Source organism: Bos mutus, chromosome 5 (assembly GCF_027580195.1).
Source record: "Bos mutus isolate GX-2022 chromosome 5, NWIPB_WYAK_1.1, whole genome shotgun sequence".
NCBI lineage: Eukaryota > Metazoa > Chordata > Mammalia > Artiodactyla > Bovidae > Bos > Bos mutus.
The window spans coordinates 63444797-63462409 of NC_091621.1; the positions used below are offsets into that span (position 1 = coordinate 63444797).

Below are 17613 nucleotides of genomic sequence, written 5' to 3' on the forward strand. Positions count from 1 at the left end.
CATGAGAGGAAAATAGCAAAGGAGTTGGACTTTTTGCCCTTGCCCTCCGCCTTGCTGCTGCCTCCTCTTTCAGGCAAACATCTACCAAACCCTTTCTTTCAGGAGACCAGAGTGGTCACGGGACCACTTCTTCAATTTCCTGACCTTGCCTCTGCTCTGTGTCTTTCTGTCTGTCTTTCTGACAAGAGCAGCTCAGACTTAACCTTCACAGTTCCCTCCTTCTCATTAGTTTACTTTCTCAGCAGAATATTCCCTAGGTTTGGAATGAAAATCCTTTAATATCTATTTACACTCCAGAAAACTAAAACACAAATGATCTGTGGTGTCAACGGCCCTACCATTCCAGTGTAGCTGCACTACTTATGCAAACTGCCCGGAGACCTCAAAAGTTCAGAGAAAGCTGAATTTGCATGCATGGCTGGGATCCTGATTGCAAATAGGCTGAGGCTTGCAGAACGAGTTCTATGGTAGCATAGCTCAGCACTTTCTACAAAGAAATCCTAAAATGTCCAGATTGTCTCTTCCGTTGACTGTTAACGGGAACATCTGGGGAGGGCAGTTTGGCAACATTTATCAGCGTTTCAAATGCACATTCCCTTCCACTCAGGGATTCTGCTTGAAAGTTTTTAGGCTGTAAATTCTCTTGCCTAAGTATCCAAGATAGCTATATATACGTGCTCAGTCGTGTCCAATTCTTCGCAACTCCAGGGACTGTAGCCTTCCCGGCTCCTCTGTCCATGGGATTATCCCAGCAAGAATATTGGAACAGTTTCAGTACTTTGCCATTTCCTCCTCCAGGGAATCTTCCTGACCCAGGGATCGAACCTGCATCTCCTGCACTGGCAGTTGGGTTCTTTACCACTGTACCACCTGGGAAGCCCAAGTATTCAAAGGTACATGTATAAGGAGATTCAAAATAATATTGTTTGTGAAGGCAAAAGCACTACATACAATCTCTATGTATCTACTACCGCTGCTGCTGCTGCTGCTGCTGCTAAGTCGCTTCAGTCGTGTCCCACTCTGTGCGACCCCATAGACGGCAGCCCACCAGGCTCCCCCATCCCTGGGATTCTCCAGGCAAGAACACTGGAGTGGGTTGCCATTTCCTTCTTCAATGCATGAAAGTGAAAAGTGAAAATGAAGTCGCTCAGTCGTGTCCGACTCTTTGGGACCCCATGGACTGCAGCTCACCAGGCTCCTCCATCCATGGGATTTTCCAGGCAAGAGTACTGGAGTGGGGTGCCATCACCTTCTCTGGTATCTACTACTAGAGAATGATTTAAAAGTTACTGTTCATTCACACACTAAAATGGTAGGCAATTGCTCCGTGCTCATGCGGAGACGCCTCAGTGGTAAAGCCAAGGAATGTCTTGGTGGGGCTTCACTGTTCCCTACTTCACAGCACTCCCCTTTCTTAGATATGGGCACTTGACGTTCCATTTTATCTAAAGTGGATTACTACAGAGCTTCCAGACCTTCTGTCAGCCAGATCGCCTATGTCAAGCTCCTTCTAAATCTACATTATAGAGATATAACTATAAACATAATTACAGTTTAAAAAGTAAAAAATGTATGATGATATTTATACATAATATAGAATCTATGCATATATGCACATGGAAAATTTCTGGAAGGATTTACCTGAAACAGTGGTTATCTCTGGTTAGAAGGGTTGGCTATGGGGTTGGAGAGGGACTTTACACTTCTGGTCTGTTTTTACTGCTTTTTCATGAACACATTACTTTTATAAATTAAAAAATGAATTTAAATAAACAATTCTATACACACAAGTACATAAAAAGAAAAACTGGGAAAGGCCATGGGAAAAGGGCAGTTATCTAAGTCCTGTGTGAGCAGACACCCTAACCAGATGCCACAGATAAAACAGTCCCTGTGTCTCCTGTGGTGGTCGAGACATCAGAGGTGTGTCCGTATTGCCCATCACTGTATCCCTACCGAAGACATGGTTCCCCTACAGTCCAACTGCCACTTGATTCTTTAGCACCCTGAAGGTTTTGCCTTAAGGCTGGCAGGGGTAGCGAACATCACTTCTCCCGAGAAATCTCCTGTGATTCCTGTGGCCCTCACTGGCTCCTGTCTTCTTTTCACTCCTATTACAAAAAATTCATTGCTTTAGGGTTGGTGCCTATCTCCCCTTTATTTATACTGACAGCATTCCTTTTCTTTCCAGGCCATTGATGGTAGGAAGAGGTCTTCAGTGTAACTACAGCTGCTCCCATCATAGTGTGCCCTGTTGCCCTGCAGACTGACTGATAGCAAATGAAGGTTTTACTTCTGTGCCAGTTTTGCAGGTAGAGCCTCTTGTGTGGCAAAGGGAGAAGATCACACAGCATGTGCCAAATTGCATATAGTGGGACATCCCTGCACAGTAGATGCAACTGTCCTGGGAGTCTTGATTCAGGACAAAGTCTTGACCTCTTAGCATGAAGTATGTGTTCTCAGCCTGTCAACAAACATGCATCAGCACACACGCACACACACACACACATACACACTCACTCAGAATCCTCATCTGCAGCCACTTCCTGCTATATATCCATACTCCTGCTTCACCAAATTATTTGTCTTCCTGGAATGCACAATGTGTTTTTATACCATGATAATAATTTATCCCAACTGTGGTTCAATGGCATCCAGAATGCAATTAACCCATATTCATTTTCTCCTTCCTTTGCATTTTGCTTAATGATGCTTAACTCTAAATAGCTTCTTCCATAGAAGGAGAAAAAAGACTCCAGGGAGACAGTTGGGAGGATGGGCAACCGCCACCGTGTCTTACAGTCTGGTGGGTTTGTAGTGTTCCGTGTTATTGCCTGCTAAATTTTCACGGGGGTGTGCTCCGTATGCGTCACTATACAACATCTAGCCTAAATTGTGAACAAAAACAAGTATTTTTTTTCTTACATGTATGGAAGAGAATTGTTTGGCTCACAGAGGAAAGGAGATAGTTGTGGTTCAATGTTAAATTTTTGGTTCTGCTGGTTGAAGATGAAGTTTATTTTTATTCCTCCTAGTTTTAGTTGCACCTTAGTATTCAGGCATGTGATTGTCTGAAGTTTTGTCCTTATGATCTAATTAGGAATTCTCCTATGGTGTTCAAGTGACCTCTTACATTAACTCTTGATTTACTAACTGGCTTCTAGACACAAAGAGAGGATTAAAAAGCTGCAGAGATAAACTGTTCCAGAATAATGTACATAACACATAAGCAAGAAAGTACCTCAATCCCATTCACAGAGAGTTTGTGTCTAAGATATGTGAAGTTCTCTGCTTAGCAAACATCAGGAAATGACACCAACATGCCAGTTTGACTGGCATGTTGTGATCCGGCTACTTATATCGCCCTAGCTTTTGAGGTAGTGAAATGCCGCACGCCATCAGATACTTAAAGCCATAAAGTTGCTGGCAGCTCAGTTACAAATTTAGATAGGAAAGTATTTGGCGTGAAAATAATTAGCAGATAGATCTTGTGGTTCGCTGACTACTTAATTAAATTGGAGATCCTCTGAATATTTTTATCTGCCTCTCCACTGAGACAAGAGCTTGACAATCAACTCAAGGGAATGACTCGGCTAGGAGAAAACTCACAAGTTACATTGGAAGGACTGTCTATCAAGATCAAGGCAAAATGAACCAAGATCAGGGTGGCTTCTTTCTTAAACAACAGGAAAACAAACTGAGGTACCTTACCTGAAGTGGTCAGGTGGCCTCTTCATTGAGTGCCACTGAGATGGAAGGAAACCTCTTCTCTAATGTTGCCATTCATAAGCATACATGACTCATCAATGGGTAGGGTCTTGTTCCTTTCTGACCAGAGTTAGTACTTCCAAATTTGAGTTCACGAACCTCTTTCTCTCATGTCCTATCTTTTCACAGTAATAAAGAAGGCTACATCTAAGGCAGGGGGAAATGTTCCAATACAATGGTAATCCAAATAAAAGAAATCCAAATAAAAATGAGACTCCTAAGTTGGTTCTATCAGATTGCCAAAGACTTAAAAAAATTATATAATGTTCATTGTTGGTCAAAGTGTGCAGTCATCTGCTAGGCTGGGAGGTAGTAAGAATGTAAAATATTAATACTCTTTCTAAAGGGGAATTTGGCATGCCAAAGCCTTAAGATATGCATATCTTTGATTGGAAAATACACCTTCTAAGGTATATTTTGGATGTAATTGAGGATATGAGAAAAGATGTAGTGACAAAGATAATGATTGTGGTGGTGGTTTAGTCACTAACTTGTGTCTGATTCTTGTGACCCCATGGACTATATAGCCCGCCAGCCTCCTCTGTCCATGGGATTTCCCAGGCAAGCATACTGGAGTAGGTTGTCATTTCCTTCTCCAGGGATCTTCCCAACCCGGGAATCGAACATGGGTCTCCTGCCCTGCAGGCAGATTCTCTACCAACTGAACTATGAGGGAAGTCCTATTAATTGCAGTGTGGCTTATAATACAGAAAAATCTGAAATCACTAAAGAATTTAACAGTTGGATGTTAGTTAAATAAGCTATGGTAAAAATCACATAAAGAAATGATCTATAGGCATTTAAAACAACATTGAAAAATTACTGATGCAGAATAATGTTCACAACATACTGTTGTTAACAAAAGTAGATTAAAAATTAGCATGTTTTGTATATTCCAACTTTATAATGGAAAGTATATAGGTATACAGATGTGCATAAAGATAGGCCTAGAATCATGTACTAAAGAAATTAACCCCATTATTTCTGAGTGGTGAAATTCAAGATAGGTTAAAATTTTTTCTAATTATCTGCGTTTTCAAAAATTTTATAATTTATATTTACCTTAGTGAAAACCAAAACCTACTTCTAATTAATCAATATGAATATTCATGGAGAAGCTAAGTCTTCCGTGACTGTGACGATGACAGCAAGTCAAGGAGCCTGTGGACCTACGATGGTGCCGTGTGTTGCCTGCTCCAGTCGCCCCCTCACCCCTTGGTTTTAGCACCCCAGATTTTAGGTGGGCACACTGCCAGAATAAAAAACTGCTTTTCTCAGCTTCCCTTGCAGGTAAGGTGCTCAAGACTAGATTCAGATCACTGAGACGTAAGTGGAAATACCATGTGGGACTTGAAGAATTTTCACTGAAGGGCCTGGGTTTACTTTATTTCCCCCCTTTTCCTTCTCGCATGGATGTAGCCGCTGCCACAGGGGTCCATGGCATGGAAACCACATGCAGAGGGCAGAGGATGGCAGAGGAGAAAGACAGCTGTAGGTTCCTTGCGACACATGAAGACATCATGTCAGCTCCGGACTGACAGCTTTCATTCTGCTTCATATTATAGACCCATACATTTCTACTTCCTTTAAAGCTCTGCTATTCGGGGGTTTCAGTTATTTGTTGCCGTGCCCGGGCCTTACTAATATATAGACTAATTGTGTTTGTGGTTGTTGCTAACTGATCAGAACCCTTCATGGAAGGGCTTCTTACAACTGGTTGTCCAGAAAAAAAAAAAAAAATATGGAGCATCATTAAAACCATACTTTTGATGTAATTTCTTGAATTTCTAGATGAGTCTCTCATTAGTTGATTTTTTTTTGATGCAGCAGATAAGCCTATCTAGACATGATCTCAAAGGTTGATACAGCCAATTATAATAGCACTAGCTGTCAAATATAATTCTTAATTATATGAGTTAAACATTAAATGGATGTTAATGATGATGAGAATAATGACATTTTCACACCAGAGCAAATGTGGCTTTTTAAAGTACAGAAGTTTTTAATAATTGCATTTAGGAAAAAAGAGCCAATTACTAAAGGAAAGTTTATCATCTGGGATGTATTGTTAAAGGAATTTTTGCCAAATGAATATTTCTGTGAACCAACTTATGAGTTTGAGAGAAAAACTGTATTGACCTCTGAAACAATACATGGATTCTTTAGCTTCAAGTCTTATTGCTACCAAAATTAAGAGGAACAGTATAATTTCTACCATCAATGGATTCATCTATTATTCTTTTCTGGGGATTTGTAACTTATTTTCCCAGATTTCATCATTATGTGGCCAATTTAGAGAACAGTATGATTGGGTGCTTCAAGGATTTAAAGCTTGATGATGATGAAAAGTTTCTTTTGTCAGTTCTGCTTCTATAAAAAACACTCAGGCATTTCAAAATGATTTTTGAAATGGTCTGACAATATAGGCAATTAAAAAACACAAAGTTAATTCTTTCCATCCTCCAACTGTAAGACATTATTAGAAATGAAAGTGGCCGGAGTAGAAAAGAAGGAAAAAAATTTTTTAGAGAGACATCCTCTTTTTCTTTCTTTTATTTTTCTCCTTATCAATGCAAATGTTCATGTTTTCATCTCTGTAGGAATTTTTCCTCACTGCATTCCACAAGCCCAGAGAAACTCGCTGGAACTCATACAAAACCCTCTCCTGCTGCCATATTAGGAATCAAAATGTGTAGCAGAACCCTACTGCCAAGTCGAGATAATCAACAGGGAATGTCTGTGCCTTCAAGCCAAATGAGTGCAGAGAAATGATCAAGGCAGCAAAATAAATAATAAAACAGCACTGGCTTTAGATTGTGGTCTTGTTATATCCCACTCACTAATAAAGCTGTGCTGGAAATTTCTGTACCTGTTGGCTAGTCAAGTACCAGAGTCTAGTTCTGCCTCATTTTCCTGTGGATACAATACACTCTAGGTCACAAGTGTAGCAAAATGAGATAATGTATCTCTGTCTTGTTAACTGCATCAAAAATTGTTGTGGTCTGCACACCTCCTAAATCTTCTACCTTAATACCAAACTGATTCTGCAGTACTTTAAGTTTTAGATTTTTCTTTTGCCAGCTTTTGGAAAGGGCCTCTCAGTATGTGGAAGTTACCAGGAAACGATCCAGCTATCGCTTTCACTCCAACTGAAGCTGGTTGTGAGATAAGTAGTGTCTTCCTAACTTATACCCAGCACTTGGTCTATCACATACTTGACTGGAAATAAATGTTTAATTAATACATGTGACAAATTAAGAGCTGCTTCAAATCACAGCACAGTGGTTCTGGGATCCTAGTGAGGGACAGGATGGGGATTATCTAGTGAGGGCTGAGCAATCATCTAGTGAATTAAACAGAGTATTGTGGAACGAACTGCCTGCTTTATGAACACAGTAATGATTACACCTGGTAACGTAATGCTAGTACGATGAGAAACTTGACCTCGCGACCACATTTCAGAAGTTTTAAAGGAGGCAGGTGTAAGAAGTGAGGAGATCAGAGAACAGAAGCTTTCATAAATCAAGACAATAGATAACAGGAGTCTGGGTGAGAGCAAAATTGTAGACTCAGGATGAAGCAAAGAATTCAGAGCTATTACAATGTAATTTGTGTGCTGTGACTCCCTGGGAAATTATAATTATCAGAGAAATAATAGACCCTTGGTCAAATTGCCTCTGGTCATATTACCTGGATGAGAAAAAGAAAATAACAAAGGGGGAAAAAAGTGGTCTAGAACATTTGAAGGTACAGGGACAAACCAACAAAAATGCTTTCCTTGTATGATTCTCGCATGCCATAGTTTACAAGATTTCCCTGGATCTTGTCTCATTTGACACTTTGTGAAGTCTGCAAGGAGGACCTCCTTACTCCCTTAAGCCAAGTGAGGGCACAGGTTGAATCAATTCTGCTAAATAACTTGCCCAAATTCTCCGTAAGACTGTGCACTAGATCTCAAGTCCTTTCTCAAACTCCCACTAATGCCAACCTAAGATGTTGTTGGTGCCTTCTGGGGGTTCCTCCTTTCCTTCGAGATGAGACTTAGTAACAGGTCCCCAGTTTGTTTGTTTGGTTGTCAGCCTTCCATTTGAGCAATCTGTAATAGTCGCGGGAGCCCACAGCTTGGCTTTAGGGAGGTAAAGCTCTGCCCTGAATGGACAGAGAGATGGGGGTGGAATGCCTTTTGTTAGGAGGACTGGGAAATGATGCCCAGATGCCCAGGCTGCTGCTGCCATCTCCTGTTCAGAGTGTTCACCCAGACCTGCCCTAACACATGTTTCAGAAAAGGCAATGGCAACCCACTCCAGGACTCTTGCCTGGAGAATGCCAGGGACGGGGTAGCCTGGTGGGCTGCCGTCTATGGGGTTGCACAGAGTCGGACACGACTGAAGCGACTTAGCAGCAGCAGCAACACACATTTGCTGTAAATCCGAGTGCCATATCCAGGTCCATCTGATTCCAGGTGAGGCTCAGGAATATTCCTCCCTGCCTTTGAGGGTCCCTATTCAACCTGTTCTGGAGGCTGTGACTTCTGGTGGCCAGCACTGGAAGGTGGTGAGAACAGGATGAAGGGAGTGAAGGCTATTGTTTGCAGGAAGAGGGAGCAGGAAGAAGAGGTCTGCGAGGTGGAGACGTGGTCAAAGATAGAGGCAAGGAAGACGGCGAGGTGCATCTACTCTGACTGTCTTGCATGACCCATCACTGCAATGGAAACCTCTGTGCCGCCACGTGCAAGAGAGGCGAGGGAGCACAGAAAATCAGGTCCGCTCCTGATTTCAGGAGCAGTCATCAAAGGAGCCTCAGATGAAGCTGACCTGTCCAGATAAATCGCTTATGTGAATTCTGGTTGTATATCTCACCATCCACCGAGGCTTGGAAATAACTCACAGATGAATTCAGCTTTTTTGCTCCTGAGGCTGTAGCGTAGATTCTTAAAGGATCTGGTGAGACGCATGGCCAGAATATCTGCAGAGGCTAATGCTATGAGGGTATAGAGTATGTTTTGGGGCCAAGCGTAGCATAATATGGGCTTCCCTGGTGGCTCAGCAATAAAGAATCTGCCTGCAATGAAGGAGCCACAGGAGACGTGGGTTTGATCCCTGGGTCAGGAAGATCTCCTGGAGAGGGGAATTGCTTACTCACTCCAGTATTCTTGCCTGGAGAATCCCATGGACAGAAGAGCCTGGTGGGCTACAGTCCACCAGGTTGTCAAAGAGTCAGATATGACTGAGGCAACTTAGCTCGTTTGCATGTAGCATAGTATAAATTTGATTCTTGCTCAGAAGTGACCACTTAACAGTACTATTTCTAGGGTTTCATTTTTTAAGGAGAGTAGAATGAATTTCATGAAGATCAACCATTATAATTTAGCCTGCCATTCATGGGAATTTCATAGGCAATGTAAGGCCTCCAACCAGACACAGGGCTATGAGACTGCTCCTGTATTTGATAAATTAGCTTTATTGGGACCCATAGTTTTGCTTTTACCCTGTAAGATCTGTACTCAGAGGTGAAGTCCCTTTGCAGTGTTGTTATCTTGCTTATCCTTGGAGGTCTGGCTTAGTTCCAATTTTAAGAGTAAAATGGATTCTGAGGCCCATTTATAAAATACGACTCAGCTTCATATATTTAAAGAAAACATACGGATTAAACAACATTTTCAGCCACACTGGTTGGAAAATTTCTCAGGTGGCGTCGTTCCTGTAATCAAGAAACTTCTACAATTGTTATTCCCAAATGGCAGCCTTTCTGGTGGGCTTACTAAAAACAAATTGCTGAGCCCCACTCACAGATGCAGTAGATACTGGGTGGGGTCTGAGGATTTGCCTCTCTAACAACTTCTAGCTGTTGTTGATGCTGCTGGGCCTGGGACCACAGTTTGAGACTCACACATGTTTTTTATCAGCCTCTTCCCACCTCTTTATTTCTTCATCTCTGGATCATAACCATAGTCATTTGGGCCTGTTATGGGCTGAATTAGGTTCCCCCAGTTCATATTGTTGAGGACTTAACCCCTAGTAGTACCCCAGAATGTGACTGTATTTGGTGATGGGGTCTTTAAATAGGGAACTAAGATTAAAACAAGGGTGGGCCTCATCCAATCGAAGGCCATCATAGAGAAACGCTGACCTGTGCTGAGCGCCTGCGTTGTGTTCAGTTCACGTCTGACTCTTCGCAAGCCCACGGACTATAGTCTGCCAGGTTCCTTTGTCTGTGGTCTTTCTCAAGCAAGAATACTGGAGGGGGTTGCCGTTTCCTCCTGCAGGGGATCTTCTAGGCCCGGAGACTGACCCCGTGTCTCCTGTGTCTCTTGCACTGGCAGGCGGGTTCTTTATCACTGAGCCCCCTGGGCGGCCCTGGCCTTTCCCAAGGAGGAGGGAATTCTGCCCGCAGACAGCCTGCGGATTTTTGAGCTGCAGCATCAACTCTGCCCTGGTTCTCCAGCGTCCTGCCTACCCTGACAACCTTGAAAATTTCCTGTGAGTCAGTTACTTAAATTTTCTTTCTCTTTACATACACGTATCCATCCTACTGGTTCTGTTCTTCTGGAGCAGAGGTCTGCAACCCTTGGTACCAGCCTGTTAGGAACCAGGCCACACAGCAGGAGGTAAGCAGCAGGCAAGCAAGTAGGCAAGCAAGCTAAGCTCTCCATCACTCACATTACTGCCTGAACCATCCCCTCCCCTCCCACCCACCGTCCTTAGAAAAAGTGCCTTCCACGAAACTGGTCCCTGGTGCCAAAAAGGTTGGGGACCGCTGCTCTGGAGTACCTTCATACAAGGTTTCACTCGCATTCAAGTTCTGGTTGAAGACTGAGGGTGAATCTTTTCGTAGGAGTATTTTTCGGGATACATAAAGCACTAGGAAAATGGAGCTTGCTGGCTTTCCCTGTGTCTACCTATCCCCTATCGCTTTTTATGATCGTCTGTTCGGATATGTTGAAGATTTATGATGTATGGGGATTGCTGTGTGCTCAAGAAGAGAACCTAACGGGCCCTCCGTCATGGGGACCATACTTTGCCTTGCTTTTTTAATAGTCTTTTTTGTGGTCAGTGTTATAAAAAAACTCTCCCCCAAGTCTGACTGCTGCTTGGGACTGTGGTTTAACTGCAAGGGCTAATTCAGGCCCTTAATATGCAGGGGAGTCACGTGGAATTTCCTTGGAGTATTCAGAATGCTTTACAAATGTGTCAGCATGAGTGGCTATGGTATCTTATTACCTTCATTTTGACTTTTCCCTAAGTCCTGCCTCACACACTGAGGATTTAATGAGCTTTCACAGAGATGTCTACATCAAAACAGCCCTCGCGGAGCCATAAGCTTTACTGAGCTTGCGTGTCTCATCTTCTATTGTGTTTTTTTTTCCCTGCCTCCGGCATCCATGTGATTGAACTTAGGGGGCTATTTAAGTTTGCAGCACAGAGGAGACACCTGTGAAAATCTGCCTTTTGAGGCTGCCCATCCTAGAGGGGTGTTTCTTGGGCTGCCTTGTTTTCAAGTTTGCCTCGTGAACAGAAATTAGAGCTTTCAGAATGGCTCAAACTTGAAACCCAGGCTTTATCTCCCAAAGCTGGAAACCCTGAGCTTGAGCTGAGGCTGGAAGGAAAGCTCACAACGTGTTGAGATGGCGGCACCTACTGGTCAAGTGTGGTACGGCAGCTTGCGGGAGGCGCGGTCTTGAGGCTGCCCAGGAGCTGGTCCCTGCGGGGGCTCTGTGTAGCGGTTGTGGACGCTTTCCATGGGAGGAATGCTTACTCTCTGAGCTCGCGAGGGCTCGAACGACCCAAGCTGGAGGGTCAGTCAGTGTCAGAGGGTTTTCTGAAGGGCTTGGTGCTTCTGATAGTGCCACAGCACTCGTCTGCAAACAGTGCTGTGAGTATGTACTAGTCCACATTTTTCTTTCTTCCTAAAAAGCTTGCGACTTCATTATTATTTTTATTTTTTTACGATGTAATTATTTTTAATGTCTAGCTTCCATGAGGTAATCTCCTCCTGAGGAGCAAAATACAATTGAAGAGTAAAATGCTTCTCACAGGACTCTCCTAGACGGCAAAGGCACTTGCAAAAGACAGGCATTCTGGGGTGGAAGGATGGGCCACCCTGGGTTTTTCCCCCCACAGGCTTTATCATCAGGAGATTTATATTACTAGCTTCATGAATGTCAAGTGAAACTGTTACAGGAATATTATAGCAATTCTTGATATGTGGTCTATATGGAAACTGATAATTGAGTGCTAGTTAACAGAGTTCTTGCAAGCTAACTACCAGTGTTACATTTGCTTATGTTTGACTTCTTAAAGCATTTTGATACAGTATAATAACAATACAAAGCAGATGAGCCAAGCGGCATTAGAACCATCTTCTAGACGTGGTAACAGACACAAGAAACTGAAGAGGTTTACTGAAGGTCACGTTGTTAGGGCTGGCACCCAGGTGACATGTCCCTAACTGCTACCGTGGTGCTTCTCAGACGTGCTGGGGCGATGGCATGCATCCCTAGATTATTATGATGTCGTCTAAAGGGGTGGATGAACATATAAGGAAGTCCTACTTTTGGCTTAGAGGCTCTTCTGGGTTCGCGAATGGGCTTCACAAAAACCAAATACACTGGGGTGTTCTACAGCTGCACGGCAGTGACGCGGACAACAGTGAGTTAGGAAAGGTGGATAAGTGGCACCTGCCTTTCCACACTGTGCCTTTGGTCTCAAACCTGGTCTCGAGCATTAGATGGTCACCTGTCAGATGGCCTGGTTACCTGCAGATAAGCTGTACCGAGGTGACGAAATGGCCTCGAAGTTCCAGAGCCCTGATTTCTGGCCCTGACCTTCCTGCAAGCACCTGTCCTCTGTGTGTTTCTTTGCTTTGTGAAAAATTGAAAACCCTGCCTCCCATCTTCACTCTGGTACTTTTTGCCTGGCACACTCTGTACAAAGTACAGTTGGTAAGGGGATTAATGTAATGATGTGGAATGGCCCAGAAGTTCTAGAAGGAAGGAAAGGCAACTTGTTTTGCAGGCAGCAGGAGAGAGTCTCCTGTGTGCTGGGCATCATGCTTGCTTCTGGATATGTAGCATTTCATTTAGATCATCAATGATAGCCAGGAGGTGTAGCTGTTTGTTGCGATGGGGAAGTCATGGCTCAGCTGGGTTCTTTGCCTCAGGTCCCCAGGCCTGCTTCTCTCTCCCATGTCACACTGTGTCTGGAAACCTTAAGGAGGATCAGGCCTAGGGGAAGAAGGTTAGAGTGGGGACTCTGAAGACAATGGAAGGTCTTACTAGTGTATTTGAAGTGAGGCTCAAGAATAGGAGGGAAGGTGGGGGACTAGGTATGTTCCACTCATCTTGGCTTTAGAGAGGAGGGTACTCGAACTCTTTGCTTTCATTTGAGTCATTGTGGTTTGTCCGGCTGTACGTAAATGTGGCGAAAGGGAAAGCTTCTCTTAAGACCTTGTTCTTTTGGATATAATAATTAGCTTAAAATGTATTCCTCAAGAAAAGCAGAGGGAGGGCAAACATCCTTTATTTCATTGGTTCTCATTACTGTCAACACCAGCATCTGCTGGGAGACTTGTGTGAAATGCAAATTCTTGAGCTCCACTCCAGAGCGCTGTGGTTGGGTGTTGGGACCAGCAATCTGTATTTTAACCAGATCGCCAGATGATTCTGAATTAACGCCCAAGTTTGAGAACCACTTCTCTACTCTGTAATATCTACTACCTGAGAATTTTGGTCTTTCCTTATCTATACGTGAAAAGGTGCCTTTAAAAACAAATCATCAGCAATCATCAAATGTGCTTGCTAAGACTTAATTTATTTCTCTCCTGGTATGTAATGGAAGATAAGTGCAATACTAGGAACTGTCTGGTTATTAGAAATAAAGCCAGTGAAGGTTTTTCCCTTCCTGGCAATATATTTGAACACTTTAATTCTAGAGAAAATACACCTTCTAAATATAACGTTACATCTGAATTTTTACTTTATTTTTTATCTTATTTTCTTTGAAATTATCTCCTGAAGACAATAATTGAATTTTTAAAAAGCCAAAAATTATTCAGATAACGACAGATCACTTGTTTCAATGTCCTATGACAAAATTCACTTAAAACATAACAATATCAAAAATACTTCTAAAAAGATTAAAGAAAGGATCAATATTTCTTCTATTTCTGTCCTATCCTAATCCCCTAAGACAAGAAATATCTTTGAAATTATAAGATTCTGGGTTTGCAAGATTTCAAAGGAGACCAATCTTGGTGGTACTGGACTGTGTGCTGATGTTGCCAGCACTGAGTAGGTAGGCAGAAACACAGCCTACCATGGCTTAATCTACACGATGAGCTGGACGGTGGTTTGTAGTAAAGGTCTGGAGAGAGACCAGCTAAAAGGGCTGTGACAGAAATATGAAGGGAATCACTGTGAAACATAAAAAATTGCCTTTCTGACTCTTCCAATATCAAGTTATCCCTTCTATTCAAACTCCACTGTTTATAAAACATGCCCATCCTGTACACTTATACCTTTTTTTTTTGGAAATATTAATTTAGATAAGTTCTCCCAGAAAACTTTTCTCGTCCATAAATCCTATTTGTGTTTTGATAAATTTGTTATTGATGAAACTTTACACATGCTGATTTATAACATACATTAACATTGATGCAATCATGTTTTAAAATCTGTTTTATTCTTGGCTTCTAGAGTAGAGGGATCACATTTCATTAGATGTTTTGTTCAGTGGATATGTACTGTCCCCTATCACATCGCACCATAAATAAGGCATTAAGACATATGTGCTTTTGATCCCTGTCACAAGGAAAATTGTTAAGTTGGCTGACAATACAAAGCCAGGATGAGTTAAGAGGCAAGTTAAGAATTGAACACCGTAACACAAATGGTTTTTTTAAGACAGTACTTGCTGAAAAGCCACATCTATTATTGAATACAAGATAATGATTGCTGTGAACTTGAAGCGTAGTTCTTAGTATTCTATCCACCTAAAGTGTGAAATTCCCTCAGTAACATTTGAACAGATTTCCCCTGCTAGTTCAGAGGAGCTCAGCCTCTGTTGTAGCAAGGGCCCTGCTATCCCCCGGTTCTCCTGTTCTGCGGGTCAGACTGACCTTGCATAGTGATTGCTTTCTGAGGCATAATAAATGACAAATGGAATACAATTGATAGTAACAGGGAAAATACTTTGTATTTAGAAATCAATTAGGTCAACTTTCAACTTTAAACAGCAACTCAGCATCTAATGTTTGCAGTATTAAGGTAACTTGACCTCATCCAGTTATAAGGTTAAAAAATTCACCGTGATTTTCCGAGACCCCCAAACTTGAGAGATTTCAATTCTACATCGTCATATAGAATTTACAGTTGCTAATGGAAAATACTGTGTAGGTTTTTCCTATATTGGAAACTGTTGGGATTATAACATCACATAGATGTATAAAAAGATCCTGATATAACATATAAACCATCCTGATATATTTCTCTACGAATCATATCCCCCACCCTACCTCATGTTGAAGATTTAAGACAATGGTGTATTTGATCTAAAATAATGATGAAGAAAACCATTACTTGAGATGTTTGGAGGACCAACTGGAACCTCCCTAGTACCAGGCTGTCGTCTTCTTACTGCAGGGAGGAAGGAAGGACACCGCCTTTCTGCAGACCCTTTCCTCAGTAGCAAGCAGAGCAATGTTCAACATTGCAGGTCTCCCCACTGTCCTCTTTTCCTCGAGAACCCTTTTGTGGCCAGCTCCCCAGTGCCACGGGATGCAAGCAAACACTGTCCCAAAGTTTCGTAGCTCCTGCAAGAACTGGCTCCTGCCTGCCTCTCAGACTTAATTCCCTTGGTGCTCTCAGGGGGGTGCCAAGGTCCAGTCACACCAGCCTTCCAGATAGTCCTCAAATATACAGCATTCCTTCCCATCTCAGGAACTTGGCACTTTCCTTGTTGCTTGGAAAACTTTCTTCCAGAGTTTCAAACATCTCTGTTTGCCAGAGCGGTCAGCCCTCTGCAGTCACCTTCTAAATTATTCTGTAGGCTGTTTCCTTAGCATTTAATGGTATCACAAATTATCTTACTTTTCTTTGGTTTCGTTTAATTATCTCTATTTCGTTTATTATCTCTCCCTACTAGAATGTAAGTTCTTGTGGGTGAATGATCATGTTAACTTGTATAATCCCTGTATCTCTATGATAGTGCCTGCCACTAAATAAATGCTCAGTAAGTATTTGACACAGACTGTCTGAAAAATACTGGTTTTTGATCAAGCCACACAAAGTATTTGAGCTACAATTTTCTCCATTCAATCTGTGATTATATCTCTTAGCCTGGATATATATGAATTCATAAAACTTCTATTCTTTGAGCTCTATCTCATTCTCAATCAGAAAAATAATTTAATTTCATTTTGTATAAGATTAGTATCAACTGGGGAAATTAAAGTCATTGCTTCCCGTGACCTTTAGCCAGTGAGACTGGGCATCTACATTTTAAAAATCTAAGGTGGCTATGTACGTAAAGGATTGAGAAAGACTGGAATAATAGCTTAATATTTAGATATTTAATCTTTACTTTAAAATGCTATAAAATGATCAAATATATCCTCCTATCATGTATTTAAGTAAAAAAAAAAAACAGCAAGTATCAATTTAGGGCAGAAATCACATCAACCAACCTTCCTCTAGTAGGGTAACCTAGCCATCATTACAGAGATTCTTTACTGTTACCTGGAAATCTTTAGATCCTATGAAGTGTTAGACATAATAAATACCTCACTTTCTAAAGTATTAAAAGATTTGGTATAGAAATGATTATAAATTATATTCCTAGATATAGTAGCCAATTTAGTGTATGAAGTATTGAGTATTTTGCAGCCATAATATAACAAAGATTATCAATGGTTGACTGGGTAGACTATAAAAGTCTCCCTGAATTTAGTACTAAGGATTAATTTAGGAAAACCTGGATACTTGCTTTCTTTACTAAGTGTGGCATAGTAACAAAAATCAAGTTTACCAAAAGTTATTTTATTTTTGATATGATATGCATCAACTTAAATTGTTTTCCTCCCCATTGGTATGTTTCCTGTATCTTTTCTCCTTTCATTAAATTACTGAGTAAAGTGTATACTATACATAGGAGAAGAAATTTCTTTCACTTCATGAATCAAAGATTACTTTTGAAGTCTATAATAAATGTGAAGCTCTCTGCTTCACTAATTAAACAACTAACCCATTCAGAGGAACTTTTGTAGTATAGACATGATTGATTGATGTCTTTTCTATAACTAGTCTTCTCTACATCTTTTTCCTGTCTACTCAGTTTGACAACTGTGTTTAATGCCTATTTTGTATTAGGTCTTTTAAAATAATCTTGGCATTAAGAAATGCTATAAAAAACTGATGCTGCTGCTGCTAAGTCACTTCAGTCATGTCCGACTCTGTGCGACCCCGTAGACGGCAGCCCACCAGGCTCCCCCATCCCTGGGATTCTCCAGGTGAGAACACTGGAGTGGGTTGCCATTTCCTTCTCCAACGCAGGAAAGTGAAAAGTGAAAGTGAAGTTGCTCAGTCATGTCCGACTCTTAGCAACCCATGGACGGCAGCCTACCAGGCTCCACGGGATTACCAGGCAAGAGTACTGGAGTGGGGTGCCATTGCTGTCTCCTATAAAAAAACTGAGTGGTGTGTAAATAGTTTTTAAACATTAGAGTTATCATGAAATTAATCTATTGAATCTTAATTCTACTGATAATTACGGAGGTAATTTAATGTAGACAGGCTAATCCATTTAATAACTAAATACACTCAACAGCAAAACAGCTCTGTTGTGTAGATAC

At 41.7% G+C, this 17613-nt stretch overlaps 1 protein-coding gene and 1 long non-coding RNA gene across 2 annotated transcripts in view; one reads left to right on the forward strand and one right to left on the reverse strand.

Moving 5' to 3' along the window:
* The window catches only part of LOC138987840 (uncharacterized), a 28690-nt gene extending 22121 nt beyond the window's left edge, over positions 1 to 6569 (forward strand). Inside the window, exons 2-4 of the long non-coding RNA XR_011464128.1 lie at positions 799 to 893; positions 2192 to 2312; positions 6369 to 6569. This is a non-coding gene — a long non-coding RNA (uncharacterized lncRNA). The remainder of the gene's footprint in view (positions 1 to 798; positions 894 to 2191; positions 2313 to 6368) is intronic.
* SYT1 (synaptotagmin 1) overlaps positions 1 to 17613 on the reverse strand; it is a 624258-nt gene that overhangs the window by 41945 nt on the left and 564700 nt on the right. The window lies entirely within an intron of this gene.